Genomic DNA, 27,494 nt, shown 5'->3' with positions numbered 1-27,494 from the left:
TCATGACCAAACTGGATTTGCCCTTCGTAAGGCTTTACAGCTGACCATCGTTCTTCCTCATTGGACTGGTTCTGAGTGGGCATGGCGCCCTGCTCACTGATCCAGTACACAGCTTTGATGCTGACTTCAGAGGAAGCTGCTCCTCTTGTCTTTCTCCTCATTATCTTGCGTAGCTGCTATAGGAAGTGGCAGTATAGAAAGGGTAGGAGGTACACCAGAGCAGTGGTCCCCAAACTTTTTGGCTTGCGCAGCCCCAGGGTGAAGACCGGAAGACCTGCCGCAGGCGTGCCACCGACGGAAGAACGGAAGACTTACCGCAGGCCGGCCGCTGGAGGGGAACACCAGCAGTGGACATGCAGAACTGCCACCAAAGAAAAAAAATGGCGGAGTGCCATCCGGCGGCGGTCCTGCTGCCGCGCATCCCCTGGGATCATCTCGCGCATCCCCGGGGCTGCGCGCATCCCAGTTTGGAGACCACTGCACTAGAGGAGGGATTGGGCAATGCTTTTAAATTCCCCCGGCCAGGACAAATGTGCCAGACCCAGCCTTTATCTGAATCTCAAAGGGAAATAACTTGAGCTTGATAAGTGAGTTTTTCCAACAAGAAACAATCTGGATTGTATCTTGTCTACTCTTCATATTCAGTGGAGGCCATACTCAGTTCCCATAGATCAACATGACTCCAGAGGCTTCAAGGGTATTACAGTAAAAGCTGTGTTATCCGGCGCTTGACCAACTGGAAAGCTCTAGAAATCGGCATTTCTGATATACATTAAAAGTCCGGTTGGTGTGGGGCTGGCAGGCTCCCTACCAGACTCCGCGTGCCTCCCCAGAAGCGAAGACATGTCCCTGCTGCTCCTAGGCAGAAGAATTGCCATGGGGGCTCTGTGCACTGCTCCTGCCCTGCCCTGAGCCCTGGCTCCGCAGATCCCATTGGTCGGGAACTACAACCAATGGGAGCTGTGGGGCTGGCGTTTGTGGGCAGAGGCAGCACGCAAAGCTGCCTGGCTGCTCCTCTGCCTAGGAGGAACTGTTTACGCTGTTTACACTGTTTACGGGGAACTGCCCAAGGTGAGCGCTGCCCAGATCTGGCAGCCCGAAACCCCTCCCACACCCCAACCTCCTGTGCCAAGCCCCCTACCACACCCAATAATTGTCTGAAAATGTGTAATGGAAATGGCATTATTCAATATTTGCTCTTTGTTATTCTCTGGTTTAAGATGTTTCAGATAGGATTAAGAAGCAGAAACAATACCTTGTGACTCAACTGACTAAGCCTACAATCCAAACAAGGAATAGAGAACAAAACATAGTCTGAAAACTATTTACCCACCCTTCTTGGTGAGCACTTACATTCACTTAATCTGGTATGGGTTCAGGAAGAATTCATTAACCAAAGTAGGGGCTACATTCAAAGTGAATAGCTAGATGGATTACCTCTAGTATCTAGAGGAATGAGTTTAGTGAAATTTATTTATACTCTTGTAGGCAGGGATGCAAAGACACACTAATGCAAATGAGACTAGCATCTGGGGTTACATTAGCTAGAATAAAATTACCAAGGCTATTAATACTTCAGGAATCACTAGTCAGGATTAAAAAATAAACCTGCCCCACACAGACAGTGAGTACTATTGTGTAATTCCATGCATTGTGTGGGTTTTACACCTTTCTTTGAATAGGTACAATTCACCCTTAGGCAGAACCCCTGCCCGAGCCTAAACACTGTTTAACTCTCCCTTATTCAGACTCTGTAAGATCTTTGCAGCAGGGACCATCTTTCTGTTTATATGTGTGCACAGTGCCTAGCACAATGGGTCCCTGGAGCTTGTTTGGGGCCTCCAGTCACTACACTATACAAATACCTAATATTAATGCAAGCCCTACTTTGTGGAGTTAAGTGGGAATTCAGTGCTGCATAGGCCTGGTATCAGGCCTCTACACAGGGGTGAATTTCACCTCATGGCATCAGCTTCGGCTGGAAATATGAACCTAGATTAGATAAGCCACTTGTTTGTTCCATTATGGCGTGTCCTATGTTCCTACATTATGCCCATAAATCACAATCCTCACAATATGGCAGTATTGCTAGTTTCTGAATGACCTCACTTGGTGTGAAGATCTGATTCAAAGCTCCTTTCTAACAAGGATAAATGATATTATGTCTCTTTTCTGTGTATCAGGCATCAGGAGTTTCTCGCAGTGCCAGTTCTTCTAGGTAAAAGATTTAGCATCTATCTGCAGCAGTGTGTCTGGTAATGATACATCCTGCTTAGTCCTTAATTTTTCACACTGCCATTAAATGGAAGAATGACAGGCTTCTGCACACAGCGATAAATTTCTTTTATATCTTAAATTAATTACCATGAGACTATATAAACACAGAAAACAAATTTAATAAAGGAGCTAGTCCAGATGGTTGAAGCTAGATGCTTATAAATTCAGAACATTCCTCATTATAATTGCAATACCATGCACAGATTCAAATTGACACTTTGGGGAATTTACAGATGAGATGCACTGCAATCTGCTGTGAGACATAATATTCAAAAGGTTTTATTGTTGCAGAAAAGGCATAATGACTATTAAAAAACCCATTAATTGCTGACGGGTTGGCACCGTCATTGGTATATATTACATTTTTCTGCCTGGTAGACCGTTGTTTCACAAAGAATATTTAAAATACACAAGGAAACAGCAACATATTGCTGTAATCTCTATGGCATTTATGGGTAATTTTCCTTAAATTACTCAAAACTTCCTTTCTTTGCACAAACTTTAGTCAGTACTATGGGATTCTTGCAAGGGCTGTGTTTCAAATGTACTACTGGCAAGGTGTCCCCAGATTGTAGATCTTGGGTCCTAAATAAAATGAACGGATTAGGAATACTTCCAATAATCTACTCCAGATTGTCCTGTTTTCTCTATCAAAATGGAACATATTGCCATCCCTTTTGCTGAGCGGAGAGCAGTTCTGGGGGAAATTGGAGTGGATTTGTTTCTCCTCTATTTCATTTATTAGGGCTAAAATCCTCAGGATGGGTGCAAATGGCTGTGTTGCTGTTCTGTGGCTGCTCTTGCAGTCCAATGACTGAAGAAACAAACATGTGGCATTTATGTGCCCTCCCACTGTGACAGAAGAGTAGGATCCACACGATGGTGAATTTTTTGCTTCTGGTGGATCCCCCTCGCCTCTCTGCAGGATGCTTCATGGTATATTATGAGCTGTCATGGGGTATACATACCTCTCACTGGGCAACATGGAATTAATGAGCTAATGTGGGCACAGGTGGCCCTGCCCTGTCACACCTGTGAGAGATGTCACACTTGGAGAGAGGCGCTTAAGAGGAAGAAACCCACCCCAGTTGTTGGCTGGATGGGGGTGGGGAGAGCAGACTCAACTACTGCAAAGAGGGCTGGCTGAAGGCAGAGGCTACTCATATGGCTGCTCTGATGGCCCTTCCCTGAAGGGAGGGCAGACCAGCCCAGTGTTGACTCATTTTGAGAGGGGACTATTTCTCTCTACTGACTTGTGAATTCAGTTCAGGGCCACAAGCACCCTCTGAAGGTAGAGAACCTTAATCCATCTTTGGGACAATTCCATTGTGTTAATTCCCCTTTTGTTCTATTTGTTGACAAGCCTGGAAGGGGTGGACTATCTGTGGCCCAGCTGGAGGGCTGAGCCTCTTAGAACTGGGGTGATATGGGGTAGACCCCAGTGATTTAAAAACAATCAGTTTCAAAATAGGGAACAAAAGGGATAATCTGAATCTAGTCAGTGGAGAAAACATACACATTAAAAAGGGGTGAGAAAACTTCCATTTTTTTTCGTTTTTCTTCAAATCCATGAGATGGGAGCATTTTAGCATTGAAAGCTGCTTCCTGGCCATAGCCTACATTAAGTAAGAGACAAAAATCGGCACATAAGTCATGTTTTCACCTTCAGCAATGGGAATTTAAACAATCATATAGCAGGAGAGATTTGCAGCAGGCTGAGCAGAAAATCACTGCTTGGCAAGTCTTGGGGGAAATGGGTAAAAGTCACATGACTGTCTGTAGACTACATAAAGCAAAGTTTGCACTAAAAATGCTTGTTGTGTTTGGAAAGATTCTACTTGCTTGAGAGAGAGTTTTCTTAAAATGGGGAGTATATTGTAATTGGTAATTACAGCTAGGTAAATATTTTTTTGACAAAAATGCGTATTCAAGTGACCAAAACATTTTGTAAATTCATGTTGAATTCACCAAATTATTTTGACAGAAAAAAAAAGTTTAAAAAAAACTGGTTTTGACACTGTCTAAACCAAACATTTCAGTTTTTCAATTCAAAATTATTTTTTGTTTGAAAATTTGCTTCCATTTTTTAAAAAAAGGTAAAATACCCTGCACACCAAAATGGTTTGTTTCAGGTTAAACAAAATGTTCCATTCAACCCAAAAAACAAAATACTTGATTCTTTTTGTTTAGTGAAAAAAGTTAGTTTTACGTTGACGCAAAATGTTTTTTTGTCGTTGTTTGCGCTTAGTTAGGGCTTGGCTACACTTGGAGATGTAGAGCACTGGGAGTTAAACCAGCCTTCGGAGAGCGCAGCAGGGAAAATGCTGCTGTGTGTTTACACTGGCATGGCCACATTAGGAGCTCTTGCAGTGCCACAGAGAGCAGTGCATTGTGGTAGCTATCCCAGTGTGCGGGAGGCTGCAACGTGCTTTTCAAATGGGGGTGAAGTTGCAGTGTGACAGGGAGTGTGTTCTGTGTATGTGGGGGGAGAGACAGTGTGTTTTGGGGGGCAGAGAGTGTGTCAACAGCAGCATTCCACACTAATGGTTTGCTTTGTCCCAGAGCAGATAAGCATGCCAGCTGTCAGAAATGGAGCTTTGAATGAAGCATGCCTGCAGCCGAGTTCAAAACAACAAGAAGAGTGGCCACTTGACTTCAGGGGATTATGGGACATTTCTGGAGGCCAATCACAGTGCAGTAATGCGACACCTTGTCCACACTGACACCTGGGTGTTTCAGCCGGGGTGCTCCAGCTGCAGAGTCCAGGCACTCTACGTGCCTTGCCAGTGTGGACACCAAAGGAATTAGGGTGCCTGGGGCTGATTTAATACGCTCTAACTTTCAAGTGTAGCCAACCCCTTATTTCAACAGGTCTAACAGTAATGCCTCTAAATCCGGAATAAACCCAAAGCCTGATTCTCTGTTGCCTCTGCACCTAATATTGCCTGCACAATGTGTGCATAAAATGCTACTGTTCTGATTTGGTAGCTGTGATATAAACCCCCACATGTGGTAACAATGGCTCTGGGCTCAGCCAGCCCTGTCCTGCCATACCTGCAAGAGATACACAGGCTGGAGAAGGAGTTAAAATGGAGCAGAACAGCTCACTTGGAGGCAGACCAGGGAACAGAAAGGCCCTTTACCTTGCAGCTCCTGAAGAAATGGCTGAGAAAAGGCAGGATGTCTCCAATCTACTGAAGGTCCCTCCCTGAGGAAAGGGAGGACCGGCTTCTGTTATACCTGGAGAGAGAGGCATTTCCTTTCTCACATACTAGCCCAGTTTATTTGTGTTTGTTTGTTTTATAGACTATCCCTAAGACTTGGAACTAACCTGGCTGGAGGGCTGTAAGCTGACATGGCCATCCATTTGCATCTATGTCTGAGGGAGTCCACGCATCCTCGCAGTTTGGTCTGCTAGAGAATTCTCCTAGAGGAAGAAAAAAACAAAGGGGGAATTAGCGGTTTTGAATGGGCCCCGGCCTTCATAACTACTACCATTCTGCCAGGTTGCAGGCTAGAGCCCAGGCTGTTTATGGCCCCCAGTGCCAGATTAAGGTATAACTAAACTACAGCTAAGGGCCTCGCAATCTGAGGGGCCTCTAAAAAAGAAAAAACTGATTCCATTTCAAATTTTATCAAAAGCAGTTGATAAATAAAAGAGATATGGGAAAAAGAAGATTCTCTCTAAATATAGACATTTTCGTTCAAATATGACAAAAATATACACATCTGGCTACACAAATACCCTTACCCTGTTCTTACCCTTCACTGATGGTTCATTATTGATAGGCGGGAGTCCAGAGCTGAGAAAAAAAAACGATAATTGCACTTGTAAAATTAGTATTTCTACGAGTAAGTCTGCTATCGGTCTCCTAAGGCAGTGTTTTGTTGGCCAGCTGCTACTGGTAAAATTCTGACCGTGCCTTCATAACTTAAATTTAAATAAATCTCACTGCTGATAAAATCATGGAAAAATATGAGGTCAGAGACTGCAGTGTCGTGAAGGAATCCTGCCAAGCTCATACTCGTATGGGACTCGTCCTAGGAGTGACGTCATGTATAGTGTCCCCGTTGGCTGGTAATAGCTGGAAGACCACCATCCTTCGTTTACAGTCCAGCACACTCAGTCATATAGTGCCTTTGCTCCTGTTTTTCTTCATTTTCTTAAGTGTTAGTGTGTTCTTTCTTCTTTTGATCTGTACATACGTACAATTGTGTATTTTAGTGCACACACCACTTTTGGCTTCATGCGCTATCCATGCTTCACATGACTGAGTTTGCAGGTGATCGTTTTATGGACTCTGGCTGAGTGGATCTTGAGGAGGATAAATCTGTGTTGGCTTCCCTCCATCAGTTTCGGGAACCTTCACAGTAAATATCAGAGAGTGCTGATGAAAGGATAAATAGAGGGTTCTGAGAGAAGTGAAGGAAGCTATACATATATATCAAAATATTCTGAGTACTTGGTGAGCAAGTTATTTCAAACTATGTGCATATGTGATTTATAGGCTATTAAAGCCTATATATTAATTATATTTGCTTGAATATATGCTAATTTTTCTCACTTTCTCAATGTCTGCCTAGAGATTAGCAGTCTTTTTTCCAATAAATTCTTTTTTTCTCTTTCGTGCATATAGCTTGTTGTCACTCTTTGTGTCCGAGGTGTTTACTTGAGATTAATTTGTGGTTCTGGAGTAGACACAGGATAGAGAAGCGAACGTGAAGAGAGATGTCAGCTTTTCTTGCAGCGTTTTCTAGGCAATCTGCCCTAAGCATTCTGAGCATCGAAAGTGACAAACACTGTAGTTTATCATTTGAGGACATCATCAATGACTTTGCTCTCCAAAAATCATGACAGAAAATGTTTTAAATTTCAGTGTTAAAATTAATGTGATGTGCAAACAGACATACTGCAAGTTGCACTGCTTCCATTAAGCAAGCTGGTCTGTGTAACTGTAACTGCTTTTGTGTTGCTGTAGATATAAAGTTTTCATACCTGCTAATTAAGAAATCATAGATGAAAATATGTTAATGTGAAACTATTTTATAATGCAAACAGGCATATTGCAAGACATGTGTTTTAGTGAAATTATTATTCTATTTTTACAACTTTGCCTTTGTATATATGCAAAGCTTTTGTGATTATATATTCAATGTCCTTTCTGTGAAAATAATACATTAATTTTTTATGGGTATGGGGCCTCTTACACTTGACATAGTTTAGGGCCTCAGAATGTCATCATCTGACATTATCTGCCTAAGCCCCTGACCACTAGGCAATGCTTCCCACAAGCAAAGACCATCACAGTAGTGTTTTACACCCACTTTGCAAAGGTGTAAATGAATATATGAGGCTCTGGGTAGCAGAGAATCAGGCTATTGAGATGCAATCCCATGCAATCATTTTACTCTATGTGATGTGTACACTTTGTTACATGTATGCATTTCTCAACAGGTTTTAATATATGCCTATAATAGCACCCCATAACCGTATGATCAGTACTTCAAAAAGCCCCTTAGCAAGCTAGTTTTAAATCAGGGCTTAGATTTTTTTTTTTTTTTGGTTTTCCCCATTAAACTCAAATATTATTCAATCATTGGTCTTAGTTTGATATCTTAATCGAAGTTTCCACCAGATTGGCATGCAGTAATCTTACACCTACATGCACATATGTCCTTTTTGATGGCATCCACTCTAATCTCTGGAAAGATGAGTTAAACTCAAGAGAAAAGACTAGGAGATTAATTTTGTACTTGAAAATCCTTATTGAAAACATATGAAGTGTCTTGCATGAAACTACTGTGACTAAACCATAAATCCCAGAGCTAATGATAATAAAAGGAGTACAGGTTTTTAATTCGCATAACACAGAATTCAAATTAATAAGAGTAACTAAAGAAATCACCTCCAAAAAAAAGCATGATTATTATAGAAAAACTCTAGTCAAAGATCTCAGAGTAGCAGCCGTGTTAGTCTGTATTTGCAAAAAGAAAAGGAGTACTTGTGGCACCTTAGAGACTAACACATTTATTTGAGCATAAGCTTTCGTGAGCTACAGCTCACTTCATCGGATGCATTCAGTGGAAAATACAGTGGGGAGATTTATATACATAGAGAACATGAAACAATGGGTGTTACCGTACACACTGTAACCAGAGTTATTTCAGACTTATTCCTGTTAAATTAGCTTCACAGCAGTATAATAAGTGTTACAGCAGTCTTTGGACTTGGAAAGGTCACCATTCAGTACAATCTAACAAAATGATAAAGCTACTAAAATACAAGTAGTTCCCTGGGCACTGGTTTCACTAATGGGTTCCTGCTTCAAGCTCATATCTTGAGCTAGACCACATACTTTTAGAAAGACATCCAATCTTGATATAAAGACTTTAAGTTATAGAGCATCTACCACACCCCAGGTAAGAAAGCGTGCCCTGAGTGGCAAGCTGTACAGTTATTGATTGCCCTGCTAGTCTACATCTTCATAACAATTCCTTTAGCCCTTGATGGCTTGCATCTGGAATGTGGATTTTATTCCCTTTGTTCCACTTATGACTGACCCAGCAAGAATCTTAGGAGTTATTACCATTCAAAAAGTAGACTGGAAACACAATATTAGCTGTCGTCTGAATGGGACAGGATTTCCCTCCCACCAAACGGTGGACTTGTATGGGTCAGTGCTCAGATCTCTGCAAGGTAGAATCACAACTATTTTAAAAATGAAGTGAAAATGTAATAAGTCCATATAAATAATTTTGTCAGTTTTTGCAACCACGGCAGAAAAGGGAATTGCAAATTACTGTTTTCTATTAGGTACCATAATACAGTAAGTCAACATGACATTACAACAAGAAGAAAGAAAGAAGGCATTTATTAATTAACTTGCTTATATTGATTTTCAGAATGCCCGTATGTGATGGGGTGTTCCAGTCCCTGAGGCCCACGGCTGGAGGCCTTGTTGTCCTACCACAACACATCCCAGAAAGGAGCAGAGGAGCTGACTTCTGCAAAAGGCCTAGAGAGGCTATGTGGGAAGCAACCAATTGGAAAGAAACTGCAAGGAGCAGCTAATCAGGGCCCGGAAGGCCATATACAAGGAGCTGCATTACATGAGGATAGTCAGTTGCTGCCTGGAGCCAAAGGGGTGCTCCTGGCTGGCTGAAGGACCAGCAGGACCTCAGACAGAGCAGTTGCTGGTAAGGACTGGGGGAGCAAGACAGAGCTCTTGGCTGGCTCCTGGGACTGAGTACATGACTTCAGGCCTATGGTAAGGGTAAAGGTTTTGAGAAGGTGCTGGGGCCATGGGGAAGTGGCCCAGCCAACCGAAACACTATACAGTTAAAGGGACACAATGGATGGCTGCTATTTGTAGGGTCCTTGGGCTGGAACCTGGAGTAGTGTGGGCCCGGGTCCTCCGCATTAGCCACTGGGGAGGTGGTCTGAATATTGAACTGGGATATAGAAGTGGATTGGAAAGATGTGGTCTGACAGGCTGAGAAAGGGTGAAGAGTCTCCAGGAAGGATGCCCTGAGAGTATGGCCCCATGCCAGGTTCCAGGACTATTTAAAGACTGAGCCTGGGGAGGGCTACAGTGATGTTGCCAGCAGAGGGGTACAGTATACTCTGGAAGAAGTCTGTTTTGTTTCACATACAGACTGTGGATGTGACTCGGCTGGAGGGCTGAGTCATTGAAAAGTTCCCTGAGAAACCACCGTCAGAGGTCACTTGCAGACTAAGTGAAAGCACACGCACTTGGCCAGGAGGCACTCGTGAGAGGTGGGTGCCACACCATTACACCATATCGAACTTTGGGTGCTTTACAAAGTTTCATGTTTTGTACTGGATATTGTGTCTTTAAGCAGATGCAGTTGTAAAACAGTTAAACAGATGCAGTTGTAAAATGATGCTTTGGGCCCCTGGTGCCACGTGTACTTCCAGGTGTCATTGAGGATCCAGCAGCACCCCAAATTGAAAACTTCTTAAATGAAAGAAGTATAGGAAGGACACTCACCCCACCTTCCCTTAACACACTATCAGTGCCTCCCTTATGTCCAAACTAAGCTTCTGCCAGCTTGCCTTTATCTAAGTATTGCTCTCTGCCAGGCACTAGGAAAGCAAAGATGTTGTGCCATCTGGGTTTAATGGAAAAGAGGCATAGAACTGTGGGTGCCATGTACATCTTGATAGAACTACAGCCTGAATTGTTTTATTTTCCTCAGCATGACATACAGAAAGGGCAATCAAAATCAGCCTGGCAGAACATGCCTGAGAACTGTCTCTGGACAGATAAGCAATTGATCAAAATCACTTTCTCTGATCTCTTGGGGCCAAATCCTGTTCCCATTGAAATCAAAAGGAGTTTTAGTACTGAGTTCAATGGGAACAGGCTTTGACATTTGGAGAGGAAAGAACAAAACCACTCAAGCAAGGGCTATGTTGCTTATACCACAGGTATCAAAGGCTGCTGACTTATGTGAGAAAGTCAGCAGACATCTGATCTTTGTCCACTGCAAGGGAGAAATCAGCAATCAATGAGGCTAGAACAGTCTCTGTGCCATATCCAACTCATAAGTCCATCTGCAAAGGATCAAGGAAATATGAAGGCTCCAGATTACCTTAAAGTCCTCAGTCCCTTGGTTAGAATGCTCCCATTAGTATATGTTCATACTCCAGAGGCTGGAGCAGGAAAGAGGCAAAATCGAGATGTTTCCAGGCCAGGGCCTTTTAGCTTCTGCCAAGTAAAGGGAAATTTGTTCTCACTGTGAAAGATGGTGTTTGGAGTCACATGGGCAAGTCACATGTCCATCACCTCTACCCATATTCTAGTTAGAACATTCACAAAAAGTCCATTAAGTGTAGACAGGCATTTTCCAGGGTCATTGTGAGCTAAATGTTCCTTAATGGGCCACTCAACTTGACTTGTCCCTTCATGTGCTGGCTAAATACTTTGTGGGTGTTACCACAGGAGCAAACATGTAGTAAACACAGTTAATATTCATAACTTCAGATACCAAGATGAATATACATTCATAGAAATAGCATAATCATAAGTAACAGCTATTTCACCTAACGACTATTCCCAAAAGAGATTCTGAAAAATCACACCATGTACCTGAGACCCTATGTGCCAGCAACATGCCCACTGGAGTTTTGTTATCTGTTATGTAACAACAGAGATGGAGCCAGTTACATGACTCTGATTAGCTTAAAAGAGCAAGGTTAATTTTTAGCTGTTCAGGTGTGATTGCATCTTTAGTCACTGAGGGCATACTGGCTGGCACACATTCAGGTTCATGGGCTTCAGTGTTCTGTTGCAGTTAATTTTTTAATGCTCATAAACCAGGTATGTGCTGAGGTGGTTTAAAGCTTAACACAGGTTTTTAGGTTTGCAAATCTGTGAACCTCTGCCTTTTTGAGATTTTTTTTTTTTTGCTGGTCATAATATGGGAGGGTATCCTCTCTGCCCTCTGCTCATGAGGTTATGTATGTGTCTTGTAGCACTCTTCTGAACACCAGCTGGAAGGAATTTTTTTTCAGTAAGGGTGGACTGATTCTTAGAAGGCATGTAATTTTTTCAGGTTCACACTGATTAACACAGAAAACAATTGGGGCTGTTAAACTTTCTTCAAATTCCATAGAAAATTAAATTCAGCTATATTTTCCAGTACAGTGATGAAATGGGTGTTTGTATATACACACATCAACATACTTAACTACTCACTTTCCCCCCAGATATGTACTATTTCAGTCTGTTTATATGGAATATGGGTGTTGGGTGAGGAGCCATTTCAGCATATGTCTGACTCATTAAAAGATAAATTTTAAGTAGAACTGTAAACGGCATTGTGATCTTGTACCCAAACATTGCATTTCAATGGGAGATTCAACTTCCTTTATAGGAACAGAACAGACTCCTGAAACTCTTACCACAAAAGTGGTCCATAGACATACAAATAGTCCCATTGTCTTCAATGGGATTGATCAAATGATTAAAGGTTTACAGGATTAGGTTCCAAGTTTGTAAATTGTTCTAGATGAAACTGACAATGCCTGAGCTATCAGATCAGAAGGAGGGTCATTTGAATAAAGGTGGGCAGATGTGTGATAAGTCTTAGCTCCATTGCTAAGATGAGGAAAATATTTTCAGCAAAGTTCTTGGCAAATTCCTGAGGCAGCTGGTTTAAGATCAAAAAGAAAAGGAGTACTTGTGGCACCTTAGAGACTAACCAATTTATTTGAGCATGAGCTTTCGTGAGCTACAGCTCACTTCATCAGATGTATACCGTGGAAACTGCAGCAGACTTTATATACACACAGAGACTATGAAACAATAGCTCCTCCCACCCCACTGTCCTGCTGGTAATAGCTTATCTAAAGTGATCAACAGGTGGGCCATTTCCAGCACAAATCCAGGTTTTCTCACCCTCCACCCCCCCACACAAATTCACTCTCCTGCTGGTGCTAGCCCATCCAAAGTGACAACTCTTTACATAATCAAGTCGGGCTATTTCCTGCATAGATCCAGGTTTTCTCACATCCCCCCCACCCCCATACACACACAAACTCACTCTCCTGCTGGTAATAGCTCATCTAAACTGACCACTCTCCAAGTTTAAATCCAAGTTAAACCAGAACATCTGGGGGGGGGGGGGTAGGAAAAAACAAGAGGAAACAGGCTACCTTGCATAATGACTTAGCCACTCCCAGTCTCTATTTAAGCCTAAATTAATAGTATCCAATTTGCAAATGAATTCCAATTCAGCAGTTTCTCGCTGGAGTCTGGATTTGAAGTTTTTTTTGTTTTAAGATAGCGACCTTCATGTCTGTGATTGCGTGACCAGAGAGATTGAAGTGTCAGAGGAACAGCCGTGTTAGTCTGTATTCGCAAAAAGAAAAGGAGTACTTGTGGCACCTTAGAGACTAACCAATTTATTTGAGCATGAGCTTTCGTGAGCTACAGCTCACTTCATCAGATGTATACCGTGGAAACTGCAGCAGACTTTATATACACACAGAGAATATGAAACAATACCTCCTCCCACCCCACTGTCCTGCTGGTAATAGCTTATCTAAAGTGATCAACAGGTGGGCCATTTCCAGCACAAATCCAGGTTTTCTCACCCTCCACCCCCCCACACAAATTCACTCTCCTGCTGGTGCTAGCCCATCCAAAGTGACAACTCTTTACATAATCAAGTCGGGCTATTTCCTGAATAGATCCATGTTTTCTCACATCCCCCCCACCCCCATACGCCCGACTTGATTATGTAAAGAGTTGTCACTTTGGATGGGCTAGCACCAGCAGGAGAGTGAATTTGTGTGGGGGGGGTGGAGGGTGAGAAAACCTGGATTTGTGCTGGAAATGGCCCACCTGTTGATCACTTTAGATAAGCTATTACCAGCAGGACAGTGGGGTGGGAGGAGGTATTGTTTCATATTCTCTGTGTGTATATAAAGTCTGCTGCAGTTTCCACGGTATACATCTGATGAAGTGAGCTGTAGCTCACGAAAGCTCATGCTCAAATAAATTGGTTAGTCTCTAAGGTGCCACAAGTACTCCTTTTCTTTTTGCGAATACAGACTAACACGGCTGTTCCTCTGAAACCTGGTTTAAGATCGTCAGTGTCTGGCATTATAATCTTCACTTATAGTTCTCTCACCCACAAAGCTGGAAAATGAGGCATTTGTTTGTTTTGCTGCTCCAGTTCCAGTTAACAAAATGCATGTTAGACTAGTTTGGCTGCAAAGAAGAATTCTGTGTACACTGGGGACAACACCTTATTCCTGTCAGGCTGCAGAATCCAAACATCCTCTGGTCAGTGAAAGCAGAGGCATTCCTCTAATGATTTGGACTTGATGTGATGCAGTATGAATGTCATGGATAATTCAGACCAATGTGGAGAAACTGAATTAAAAACACTGTTTAAACACCTTCCTTTCCCTCTTGAGGACTTCTGACCAATTTAACAGCACAATATATATGCTAACAAACTTAAACAAAGACTTTGTGCTGTTAAAACCATATCAAGAATCAATGCCCTCCCTAGCCATGTTCTGCTCCTTTAAGGAGCAGAGTGCAGCCCCACCCCACCCCACCCCTGAAGGGGTGCAGGGTGGGGTGGGGTAAGCCCCAAGTCTTTTCGGTACCCCATACCTCCTAAAAATCTCTTGCTGGTACTGCATACTGGAGAGTACCACCCTACTTGCACTACTGATTGGCAAGGAATGTGAGTACTTCTATACTGCTGACTGAATTGACCACTTGTGGATGTGTGCCTTCAACCACAGGAAACTGCTAGTTACTGCCTTATTACTTTTATGCAAGTACCAACAGGCTTTCCTTTTGTTTTCCTACTGACAGTCGGTGGCTTTTTTTATTTCTATTCTCAACTCTGTTATCTATGGGTTCTGCTCTCCAGGTAGTTTTGAGTCATAAAGTTGGCAGGCAGATCTGATTTACACTTTGCTGGCTTGTAATAGAATGCTGATGTCTTTTAAGGATTTTTGAGTGGGAGACTCTTGAGCTGTTATAAATTTTAATGTTATAAGATTGAGTGGTTTGTTGTTTTGTGGCAAGTCATAAAGGTTCCTGCATGTACTTTTGCCCCAGAAATGGACTGTCTTTTAACTATATAAAAAGGAACATGGGTACCTCTTGCAATGAGTCAGTCAGACTATATATGAATTTGCACAAGGACGCCAGTTAATATTGTACTGCAATCTGCAGACGTCCCAAGTTCTGTTTTAGTGCATCTGTTAGTTTTTCATGTTAGGGCTTTAAAAGAATTATTGTAGTGTAATGTGTGAAAATAAGTCTTCCTGCTTGTCATCACATTTTCTTGTATAAGACAAATTGTGTCATTATAAATTGGTTATTTGTTGGCTCAGTGGAACTAACTACAGGTTACGATCTGTCAAATTGTAACAAAAAAGTACACCAGCCAGTATATTACTGGAGATAGATATTGCCCATCAGGGTCAAAGAAAAAGAAAGAAAAATAATTAGCTATTGAGCTGGTTCATATTAAATTCACTTGTGGGCCATGATCAGATTACAATGCATTCTCTGTGGCGTGGTATTGCTTACATGGCATATGTACACACCAAAGGGTAACTGGGCCATGTAAACTCCCTCCATTACTTTTTCTAACCTTCTTAAATTTTGTCATCAGAACCTGGCAAATTGCATAAAGATTCCCAGCGGAAGGCCCAAGCACCACTTAAATCCCTCTGAAGGACTGTTTTGATGGGCTTAACCCCAAAACCTGGCAGATCTTTGGAGAGCTTTGGGGGATCTCTGGGAGGCAAAGGCCATCTGCTCTGACCCTTCATGACTCCCATAGCTCCCTAGCCACAGCTGCCTTGGGATACCCAGGTAGGAGCTTAATGGAAAAGATAGTATAGTCTCAGGTTGTATAATCATTGCTGGGGATACTACCGCATCTAATCTATCCACCATAGTTAGATTTAGTAATACTCCTAGCAGTGATAATCGGTGGGTAGATATGTATATAAAATAAACTTATTTGCCTTTGACAATCCTGAATTCTTTGTTCAGTTTTTACTCAGATGGAAGCTCTGTGCAAGGAAATTGTTATAAAGGTTTTGGAAACTATAAACTCTCTAGAGTTGGCTTCATTCCTAGCTGTTTACAAGTAGAATGTTTTCCAAAATTTCAGTAAGGCATCAGCAGCTCCTTAATGCGTCACAATGAAAAAAGTTCAAAAGCCATCGTTAATTAGCAACAGTCAGACTTTGCTGTTAAGCCTTTATGTTTCTGCCTCCTGAAGCAACGCTAATTGTAATTTGTTTTTTAATCTTTATCACTGGTTCATATGAATAGATGTCAATAACCAAAATAAACTCTGCAAAGCTTGTAAATAACCAGTGTTTGGAACAACAAGCCAGAGCAACTTTCAGTGCAGCATTTCGGATGCACATGCCATCATTGTATGAGCCAGGCTATATAATGAGACGCACAAAATATGTCAATTGCACATTTTCTTAGGTTTTTACCAACAGTACATTTGGTTGCCATCTTCTCTCACTGGTTGCTTGATGTCTTTACAGTGTCTGAATATCGTTGTTACCTCAGCCTTTCACACATTTCTTGTCTGTGAAACTTTTACCATGTGTTAGATACTTAGGCATCATGGAGAAGGGGTTTAATCCCCCTTCTCTCTTTTTGTACTTCAGTGTCATGTCAGGTATCCTCTGTAGTTAGCACGCTGACAAAGATATTTGTATACATGTGTCTAAAAAGATTGCGGCCTCCAACATCTATTGTCTTCTAGTTTCAGGCAATACCTATGGCACCTGTTTCCCAGAGCAAACTGGGCATAATTCATGTTCTGACCCCTACCAGATTAATTTTTAGAATTGGTCAGATATTTTCAAAATTCAAATGTTTTTGATAAAAAGGACACTTTTCTGTGGAAAAAATTGTCTCCCCCCCCCTTTTTTTTGGGGGACCAGCTCAAATAATTTCAAAGCTGGATCATCAGTTAATTATGCATAGCCTTCCTTAGCTTATTGCTGGTCAGAGTCAGCTTTGTTTGCATCATGATGTCCTCCTTTTCATTCCTTGCTTAATTCTGAGACTGTAGGTCTGTCTCTTTCAATCACAGGCTTACAATTTCCAGGATCATATTTTCTTGGTAATTCCCTATTTCTCAGTAATAACAAGCCATTTCAGACTTGATACTCTGACAGACCTAAACCATCCTGTCATTCATAATCTTGGTCTGTTTTTCTAATCAATGAAACAATTCAGAGGTATCCTGTATACATTCATTTCTTAGATAATGATGGAATCATGGTACATCTAACGATTAAATAAATAACACTACAAAATGTGAGTCCATAGGAATTGTACTATAAACCAAAACTTTTTGTGGTTTCTGAACTGTTTTCAGGCTTTCAGATCTCCATATTTAGGAACCTAATGCCTTTTATAGCAACTTTTTAATTGCAAAATATAATGCTTCTTAGCTGTTTTCCCCAGTGAAACTGTGGGCTTGATTTACTACTGTTGTTCCACTTTGTACAGCTGTAACTCCGTTGATATCAACACTGATACTGCAGAAACCCAGTAGTGGATACTACTGTAGCCCATGTTTAGTAAGCATGATAACCTTGATATGAGATATAACAAAATGACTATGGGCCAAGAAGTTATTATAAATGAGACCATTATGAGTCAAAAAGGAGCTTAGGGCTCAGTTATTCACCAGATGATCCCACTGTCATTAATAGAGTCACACCAAAGAAAACTTGTCCCTATTTCTTTGTTAGAAACAATGACCATTTGTAAGGATCTGTATAGGGATGTGCCAGTATTATTTTGTGCAGTGCAGTGCTGGAGTGAGAAGTTGTAAATCCACTGACTTTGGCCAACTGCACTGACATTGGCCCTCTGCATTCAAGGAAACAAAGGACAAGATTGTACTGCATCCAACCATTAATACACCAGTTCTGCAAATGGTTATCCTTATAAAAGCATTGCTTTTGTAGTGCACTTACAACTAGTTTGTACCTAGTGTTAATATACTCCAGGGAAATAAGTCAAACTAAGTCTGCTGCTTTATGCTGCTTTATGATTTAGAGGGAGAGCCTGCCTAGCAAATTACAGTATGCTAAATGTTATCTGACTGATCTATTTTTATTGCTCCAGAAGGCCATCTTCTTAGCGAATGCACAACGTGCCTAAGGTGGCACATGACCAGGATTTGTCACTGAATTTGGTCCACTGGTTGGATCATTAGCTTCCCTGGCTCGGTTCGGGTACTGATGGGGCAGTGCAACATGAACGCTGATCCTTGCCCGGCACCCCTCCAAGGATCTGGGATACATGTTGTATTGTCTGCTTCAGAAGGTCAGACAATATAATATGTATCACAGATCCTTATATGAAGCCATACAATGCAAATTCACTTCCTCTATAAAAATTTTCAGGAATATAGTTTTAGATGTTTCTTCTGTTTTGTCTCTGCAAAGGACAGCTCCTTGAAGCAAATTATTCTCTCATGTAATACCATCAATATCAATGATGGTTACACCATTGATGCATTTTCTCCAATTTAACTGATATTTTTACTAGTGTATATTTTGGCTTACAAAATTTTATACAAAGGTAAGTAAACTGGGAAGCACTAGATAAAAGACAGTATATATGTAATTAATCATACAGATGTATGTTTGCTATGCAGGAAAAGCAATTAGCATGTTCACTAACAAAATACAGGTACATTTGTTTTTTTGTTTTAATCTGTACGGCAACTAGAGTCGGGTGACTAGTTTTTAAAAAAAACATATAAAAATGACTGGAAAAACAGGATGACTTGTCAAAGGCCTATTTGTGAATCTGCTCATCAAATTATCAGCCCAGGTCTTAACTGGGAGAATAACTTGAAAAAATAAAATAATAATTTATTTGAAAAATATCATGACATTTGCTAAATACATTACTAGGTGATTTATTATTTGAAAAGCTCAAACTGCAGTGTAGTACTTTTACACACCAAAATGATCTTGTCTAGAACTTCTTTTTGGTGCTCTAATACTTTGCTGCAGTGATAATTTCCTTTCTTATTTGAGACGAGTAAAATCTTAGGAAGCTTAAGCTATAAACAGATTTCCTACCATGCTAGTGAGATCTCAAATGTTTTACTGTGAGTAGGACCCCTCCAATATGCATATGCACACGCCCTCCTGCCCTTCTTCTTTCATATACACAGAGTTCTTCCTTCTTAAACACTCTTTCATGGCATTCAGAGTAAGAAAAAGAACCAGGCTGTCTCTGTGAATGGGCTGTAGTGATGCCATGGGAATTAAATGAGGATAATGTATAATTCTTTATGGTTATGAGGGTTTTTGTGGTCTCTAGAGAGCCTGTATATTTTAGGAGTATTTTACATCTCCCAACACACTGGTTTGGCTGTCTGAATTCACAAGAAGAGAAATAGTCTTAGATCTGAATATGAGAACAATGAAATGTGCTTATGCAGAATTATTCACACATGCAGTTGGGATGTTTTGTTCAAATATTGGGCTTCTTCCATTAGGTTTTAGGTTTCAAGGTATTTGCTGCTTTAATGTAATGAGTAAGGCTTTTTCCTAATGATTGTCAATTAGAGATGGACTCAGGACTGCTTTGATCCTGCTGCAGAACACCTATCTGGTAAATTTGGGAAGTGTTTGTATTAAGGGTTTTAGAATCATAGAAATGTATGGCTGGAAGGGACCTCAGGAGGTCATCTAGTCCAGCCCCCTATGCTGAGGCAGGACCGTCCCTGACAGATGTTTGTTTAATCTGTTCTTAAAAACCTCCAGGGATGGGTATTCCTTGGTTTAGCATGCTATGAAGATAGGAGGCAACCAGGAATTTTGATTCTGAAGATAGCAATTGCCATTCTATATCAAATCAGTGGTCCATCTACTCATATTTATTCACTAATAATGGCCAGTTCCTGAAGCTCAGAGGAAGGTGCAAGAAACCCTGCAGGAGATAGTAATGAGAACTTACTTACCTCTGTAGAAAGTTTCTTTTAAACCCCATAGACTTCAGTGGGACTAGGATTTCACCCAGAGAGGTTAAGGGCAAGTCTACATGACAAAATTAAGTTGACGTACAGCCACCACAGTAATTGAATTGGTTTTACAAGTGCACACTATACTCCTTGCATCAGTGGAGCGCATCCTCACCAGTAGCACTTGCACTGATTTAACTGCCAGTAGGGGGTGGTTTCTGAAAGGCAGCAATAGTTAATATAAGCAATGCAGTGTCTACACTGATACCACACTGACCTAACTAAGCACTACGCAGAGGTGGAGTTATTAAGTCGGTTTAGTGGGCAAGTTATAGAGGTGGGAGCTACATTTCAATGTAGATGCTTACAGAGTTTGGTAAGCTGCCTTATGTCAACTGAACTCTGTAGTGTAGACCAGGCCTTTATGTCCTGCCCCAGAGCATGCACTCAGCCAGTGGCAGAGCTAGGAATGCTACTCATGAATGCCAGTCCAGTCCAATATATATTGGACCATGTTATCTCTGCCTTAATGGCCTAAATCCACAATATGATCATCCTCAGCTCCCACTGATTTCCAGTGGAAACTGAAAGGTTCACAGCATGTCACTGTATCAGGCCTCAAGGAACTAAGGAGGATAATAAAAACCAACTACAAAATTGTGCAGCATATTGGCTGCTTTATTTTTCTCTTCAGACCAAAGTAATGAGAGATCATAGATTTCACAACATAGCTACGTCTGGGATCTTCAAAGGAACCCTTGTGAGTTAAGCACTCAAATCCCATTGAAAGCCAGTGGGAGCTACTTTTGACTTAAAGAGATAAACAGTATAACAAATAGCCCATGTTTGCCTTCTGTATAGTGGGAAAAAATGCAGGGGCAAACAGAAGTTAGTTGTCTGAATCAACAGACATTTCTTTTCCAGCTCTTTCATCCTCAGAGAAATTGTCCTGCTAAAAATTGTATGATGAGTAAAACTTAAAGTTGATGATGATGATAAAGGTGATTGTAAATGAACAACGTAAAAGAGAATCCCTGACTTTATGCTTCCTGCAAAATAGCAAATAAACAATACTATTAATTTTTGGTACTATCATCTAGTCATCAATATTATAAGGCCACGTGAGTTAAACCACAGTTGAAATGATACTATGGCTCTTCAAAGGACAAAATTATAAATCCCTGGTTTTAGTCATAAAGAAGGAGTATAATAGCTGTTAAGCATGAAACTATAATTGATAGCTACAAACTGGATTGATTAAAGAACTTCCCAGGTGTGGAGAATGTAATACAAAATGCCTTTGCTGACTTGAGCTAACAAAGAGCTACTAGAAAATCTCGTCAGATGCATGTTTATTTAGATAATTTTTTTAATAGTTCATGTCTTTGCTGTTGTTTGTCTGCCCATCCTGCCACCCACCAAACCCTTGCACTTTCCTTCACCCTAGATGTCTTCTGGGGAGGAAGGACATTAATTTGGCCTCACCCATTCCCACAAGATGCTGGTTGCCCAGGTAGACACTAGAGGATCTGCTGGGTTAGGATCAATCCCCATAAATTCTAGGAAGCAGCCTGATCCTTCTCTGTAAAGCAATCTGTGCGCGGAAACACCCTCTTCCTGTGGTGCCCCCATTTAAATTAGTTCCTCTAGTAACACAGGGGTACGCTGTGACTGCCTCACTCAGAGCTAAATTTTTTGTTTCTTTGACTCTCACAAGTTGTTCCACTGAAGTCAAGTAAATTTGTATGCATAAGTCTACACCTCTCACAAACTATTACTATTTGCACCATGCTCTCAGGACATAATTAGACAATAAAATCTTGTTCTGCTGTTGTATATAAAGTTACAAGCATGCATATGGAGAGTCTGGTGGGTGGAGTTTCTATTGAAGGAGGTAGTGATACAATTTTGTCTCTGCTTTACTTTTGCAGTTTCAGTTAAGCTCCTTCACTACAGTATTGTCAATCCTAATCATTCAAAATCATGGACAGGTCCCCACAAATCATGAGATTGTCTTAGAAATAATTAGATGTGTGTTTTTTTTTTTTTATTTGTTGTTGCAACATTTGGGGCTCATGTTTCTATCTTCTTTCAGCAACCACAAGGGCTACAAACTTACTTTTTTTTTTTAATGAAAGTTGATTCACAGATAACTTGATTCCAGTAGTTGGGGCTTTAAGACAAACATCAAATATGGATAAACAAGAGTTGGCAATGGAGCAATTGTGCTACTTTTACAGATGGGCCTGAACAAAAACCCTGTATCCAAACACCCCTAAACTTTGAGGAAGCTAGGACTGCCCTATAGCTCTATAATGAACTGAACCAATCCCCTTGATGTGAAGACTCCTGAACTTTGTCAAGTTTATTTATGTCACTAAATGTCATAACCTGGGTCCATATCGAGTTATTTGTTCACACTACAGAGAAGATCTGTAGCTCCTGGTATGGTGGGATACTAGTGAAAATGGATGCCTGATGGCCTGGGCCAGGTCCTGAGTAAAACCAAGATGTGTGTGCATTTGTCCCCAAATGGTGATGTTTGGTGACTAAAGTGTAATTTCCAGCATAATTTCCCTTGTCTATAGCAACCTCTTGTTTCAGTAGTTGAATGATATTGACAATCCACAGTGCTATTTTAAGAAAAAGTGCCCATATTCATTTATTTAGCTTCAATCTGTATGATTTTACCATCTCGTCTATTGTTAATCAGCAGAGCAGGAGCGTAGTGGAGTCAATGCATGAAACAGAAACTGGCCCCACAATAGACAAACAGCTGTGCAGTCTGTTATTATAAAAACACTCAGACTGCTCCTTCCACACACGTCAGATTTCTGAAAGGGTAGAGAAAAAAGCAGGAAGTAGTAGCACATGGCCATAAGCTAAGACTGCAGCAGAAGACCAGCAAAGGTGGAAGGCAGTCGTGAAAGTTCTATGTTCTGCATGAAACATAGAGGCATAGGAGAGAATAAACATGCAGGTCTTGTTTGTTTTTATTTGGTAAGTGAATTCAGTGCTTGTGAAAGGTGTCCTGGACTGAAAACTCTTCTATTTATCCACAAAGCGTGGGCAGCAGCTGGGTGAGCTTCCCAGACTGCCCTGTGAATGTCCCTCACACCTGACCTGGAAGGTGAGATATGAATTCTCTTCCTACACTTATGCAATCCTCAGTGTCTCTGCCATAGAAAATACACCAATGCCCCAAATTTTCCACTCCACCCTGACATCTGGATAATTCTGCTGTTCAGCATACACATTTAGTCACTCTTTAGCTTCAGCCATCCTGTAAAACAAACTGTCTTCGCCTCATCCACCTTGTCTCCCTAGAGAACAGAGGTGACAGATTATGCAGACTGGGCTGCTAAAAAACAAAAGGTGATTTTTGTAATTTGCATCTATTATTTCAACAATGCACATCAAATCCAGAATGGAGATAGTATCTCTACCTGTATAAAATGTCTCTTCTTATTCTGTTATTCATAGTGGTGAGTAACAAGATGAATTCAAGAAATTCACTTATTATTGAAACCATGTGTGGTCAGAGGGGAAAAATATTAAATTTAGAATTATCAGTGGTCCTTATCTGCATAAAGCGATCATTCTAAGGAGGGACATATTTTTAATAACATAGTAGCCATAAGCAATGGTCCTTTTCATAATAAAGTATCTAGAGTGACACTTGATCTGATTAAGCAGCACACTAATTTAATTGATTCTACTATTGTTATAAACTATGAGAATAAACTAGTACCATTATACAAGGCACTGGTGAGACCTCATCTGGAATACTCTGTGCAGTTTTGGTCTCCCATGTTTAAGAAGGATGAATTCAAACTGGAACAGGTACAGAAAAGGGCTACTAGCATGATCTGAGGAATGGAAAACCTGTCTTATGAAAGGAGACTCAAGGAGCTTGGCTTCTTTAGCCTAACCAAAAGAAGGCTGAGGGGAGATATGATTGCTCTCTATAAATATATCAGAGGGATAAATACCAAGGAGGGAGAGGAATAATTTAAGCTCAGTACCAATGTGGACACAAGAACAAATGGATATAAACTGGCCATCGGGAAGTTTAGACTTGAAATTAGATGAAGGTTTCTAACCATCAGAGGAGTGAAGTTCTGGAACAGCCTTTCAAGGGAAGCAGTGGGGGCAAAAGACCTATCTGGCTTCAAGATTAAGCTTGATAAGTTTATGGAGGAGACAGTAAGATGGGATAACATGAATTTGGCAATTAATTGATCTTTACCTATTCATGGTAAATAGGCCCAATGGCCTGTGATGGGATGTTAGATGGGGTGGGATCTGAGTTACTACAGAGAATTCTTTCCTGGGTATCTGGCTGGTGAATCTTGCCCACATGCTCAGGGTTCAGTTGATGGCCATATTTGGGGTCGGGAAGGAATTTTCCTCCAGGGCAGATTGGAAGAGTCCCTGGGGTTTTTCCATCTTCCTCTGCAGCATGGGGCACGAGTCACTTGCTGGAGGATTCTCTGCACCTTGAAGTCTTTAAACCATGATTTGAGGACTTCAATAGCTCAGACATAGGTGAGAAGCTTTTTGCAGGAGTGGGTGGGTGAGATTCTATGGCCTGCATTGTGCAGTAGGTCCGATTAGATGATCATAATGGTCCCTTCTGACCTTAATGGCTATGAGTCTGAGTCTATGAGCTTGAAGAAAGTAGCTAAAATTGAGAGGTTACATTGTATCCTATGTCCTCTTGAAAAATATTTGCATAAGTATTTGCCCTGATTCTGCTTTACATGCCTGTGCTAGGTTGCATAAATAGTGCAGCCCATTTCTCAAGGCATAGGAAAGCATATGCATAGATCTATGTTAAAATTTTTCACGTCTATCTTGGATTGTGACGTGTAGCAGGGTGGTCACCCCGCTCCGGCCCTGAAGGCGTTAAAAACAGCCCTGGAGAGGGCTGCAGCTGAGAAAGGCTAGGCTGATGGGAGAAGCAGCCACAGCTGGGGCCATGCCCTAATCAGGGCCCAGCTGGCCCTTATAAGAGGGCTGTGGGCCAAAAGTTGGAAGAGTTTCACTCTAGCCTGGAGTGGGAACAGCTAGCTGTCTGGGAGTAAGGTATTTGAGGGGGAGCAAGGGAGCTCCAGGTGGGTAAAACCTCAGGCTACAGGCCTTGGTGAAGGCCTACAAAGGTACTGGGGCAGCAGAGGGGCAGCCCAGTGATAGGCAAAGGCAGCAGGTCCTAACCCCTTGCCAATGATGAGTGGCCATTACACTTCAGTCTACCCCAGTGAGCGGGGGCTAGATGATGACTGGCAGTAGCCACTGAGGCAAGGTGGGTTTAGAGGGTTGGGGGTTCCCCTGGGAGCAGGGACCCAGAGTGTGGGGTACTGCTGGGGCAGAACCCCAAGTTAAAGGGTCTGGGAGATCCACAGGGCCAGCGGCAGGTGAGACACTGGCCTGCAGAGGGCGCTCTGGGCTGGCAGAGCTAATTCTCAGGATGACCAGCAGGAGCTGCTGCACCAGTGAGTCTGTGCCCTCCTACATGATGCTACCGCAAGTGTTGCTCAGAAGGAAATTTTGCCTTTTGGCAGATCCTCCTATTGGCCTTGCGGTTTATACAAAGGAAACCAGTATATTTACATATCTGCTCAGCCAATGAAAGCCACAAGGGGAAAAAATGGGAAGGATGGGTGGGAAAGGGAACAAGAAGGTTTTTTTTTTTTTTGTTCGTTTCAGAGAGAGGACAGTAGGTCATCGTTCCATGAAGGATAATTGTCTGTTGCTCAAAATCAGAGCTGCCAAACCATCTCAAGGTATTCTTCACCAGTATTCTTTACAGTCCAAGTAGTGTTACTCTTCTGGGGTAGTCACTCTTAATAAGATAGGTAAGTATTCATATAAATCATTCCTTGACTTGAGAGATACCACGGTCTATCAGAATAATGAAGGGATCAAGCTGTGTCAATTTAGGAAAATTAACTGAAGCTGCAACAAATTCCTTGTGACTCTATGCAGGGCTTCTTACTGGAACTGGTCAAAAATATAAATTGCTTTTCATGGGACATTCAAAATTTTAAAAATTTCCTGTAACTTTTCTTTTAGTTGTTTAGTTTTTGATTTAAAAATTGACACCAACAAACTTTTGCATTTCAAAAACCATATTCAAGTCAAATTACCAAAATCTGAACTGGAAAAATGCAAACAACCCCATTGTGTGTATGTGTGGGGGGAGGAGCAGAAAGGGGACCCAAGGGGTAACTGAAATTTTTCAAAAGAATTTCAGTTTTCAATGTTCAGTTTGTGAGAACTTTCAGCTAAAAGAAGAATTCTCTGCAAACACTTCATTTTGGTCAAAAAGATGTTCTGTTTTAAAAATGGATTTTTTTTTTTGATCAGCTCTAGTTCGTAGCTTGTTTCAATCTCTATGAGATTATTATTACCACTAAATCAAGTAGTTATGATTGAGGGCATTCTGGCATCTAAACCTTTTCCATACTGCTGCCATCACTAGAGAGCTGAAGCACCACTCATATAAGAAAAAGGGGGGCTGCTGGCAGGATGCTCTTGGTGAGACTCCCATTCCCAAACTGGTCCATAACAGTCCTAATGGATTGACCTTCAAGGTATGCTTCAAGATGCATTGTTTTCCCTCCTGTGAGGAAATGGGAAGGTTCTAATGGGACATCTTAAGTATGTGGTGGTGTGTGGGTGGTTTTTTTTTTTTTTTTTTTTTTTTGCTACTGGTTCTTACTGATTGTGGAAGTGGGTGGGGATTATAGATCTATTCTGTGATTGAGTCCCTAAGGTCTTTTCAAGGGACATCTTGAGACAGAGACTTGTCTCCATTCAAAAGGAGCACAAGTGCAAAGATGTGTGTCTAAATAAACAAAGCAGTTTTCAGTAGGAAAACAAGGTCCCTTTTTACTGCTCTAATATTTTTTGGTGAAAAGCCAGAAATCTGTAGGTTTCTGCTTTTTGTCCTCTCTCTCTCTCCTCCCTCTCTCCCCCTCCCCCCCCAACAAACTGCATATCATTCTTAAACAGGGAAGCTTTACTGCCAAGTATAAGGCCTACCTTGACCACTACAGAGCTATTTTCACAGAAAATGTTGATAACTGCATGTCACAGAAGGTTATTTTGTAAGAAGAAAACCACCCTACATTGACACCATAGAAAAATTGTTTTTATTATGGTATGGTGCCAAGAAACTAGATTTTCCCAGAAGCAGGGCTAAAAACCTTCAGAGGAGGAAAGCAAATCCTCAGCACTGCCAGTATCTAGGGTGACCAGAGAGCAACTCTGAAAAATCAGGATGGGGGTGGGGGGTAATAGGAGCCTATATAAAAGACCCAAAAATTGGGACTGTCCCTATAAAATCGGGACATCTGGTCACCCTACCAGTATCATTACCTCCTCTCTTTTACAGCCGACTTATGCGTAAGGGTGGATACACAATCAGCGAAGTGCACAATTCCCTTTGACTGTCAATGACTGTGTACAATATTTGAGTAGCAAGATGGGTTTGTTTTTTGTTTTTTTTTTAAATTCATGTCATTATAATGCTTTTGGTGCAACATAATCCATGAAATGTTTCCATGCATGTTGTGACGCTGGCAAACCAGGTGCCAGCTCATGCCAAGGCTTGTAGGCCTCACTGACAACGCATAGTTGGAAACCAGTCTGGTTCACCTGTGTTTAGCATTGTTAAAATAGAT

The sequence above is a fragment of the Caretta caretta genome, chromosome 7, assembly GCF_965140235.1.
Source record: "Caretta caretta isolate rCarCar2 chromosome 7, rCarCar1.hap1, whole genome shotgun sequence".
Taxonomy (NCBI): domain Eukaryota; kingdom Metazoa; phylum Chordata; order Testudines; family Cheloniidae; genus Caretta; species Caretta caretta.
The sequence above is the reverse complement of the archived record's forward strand: the minus strand, read 5'-3'. Positions refer to the sequence as shown.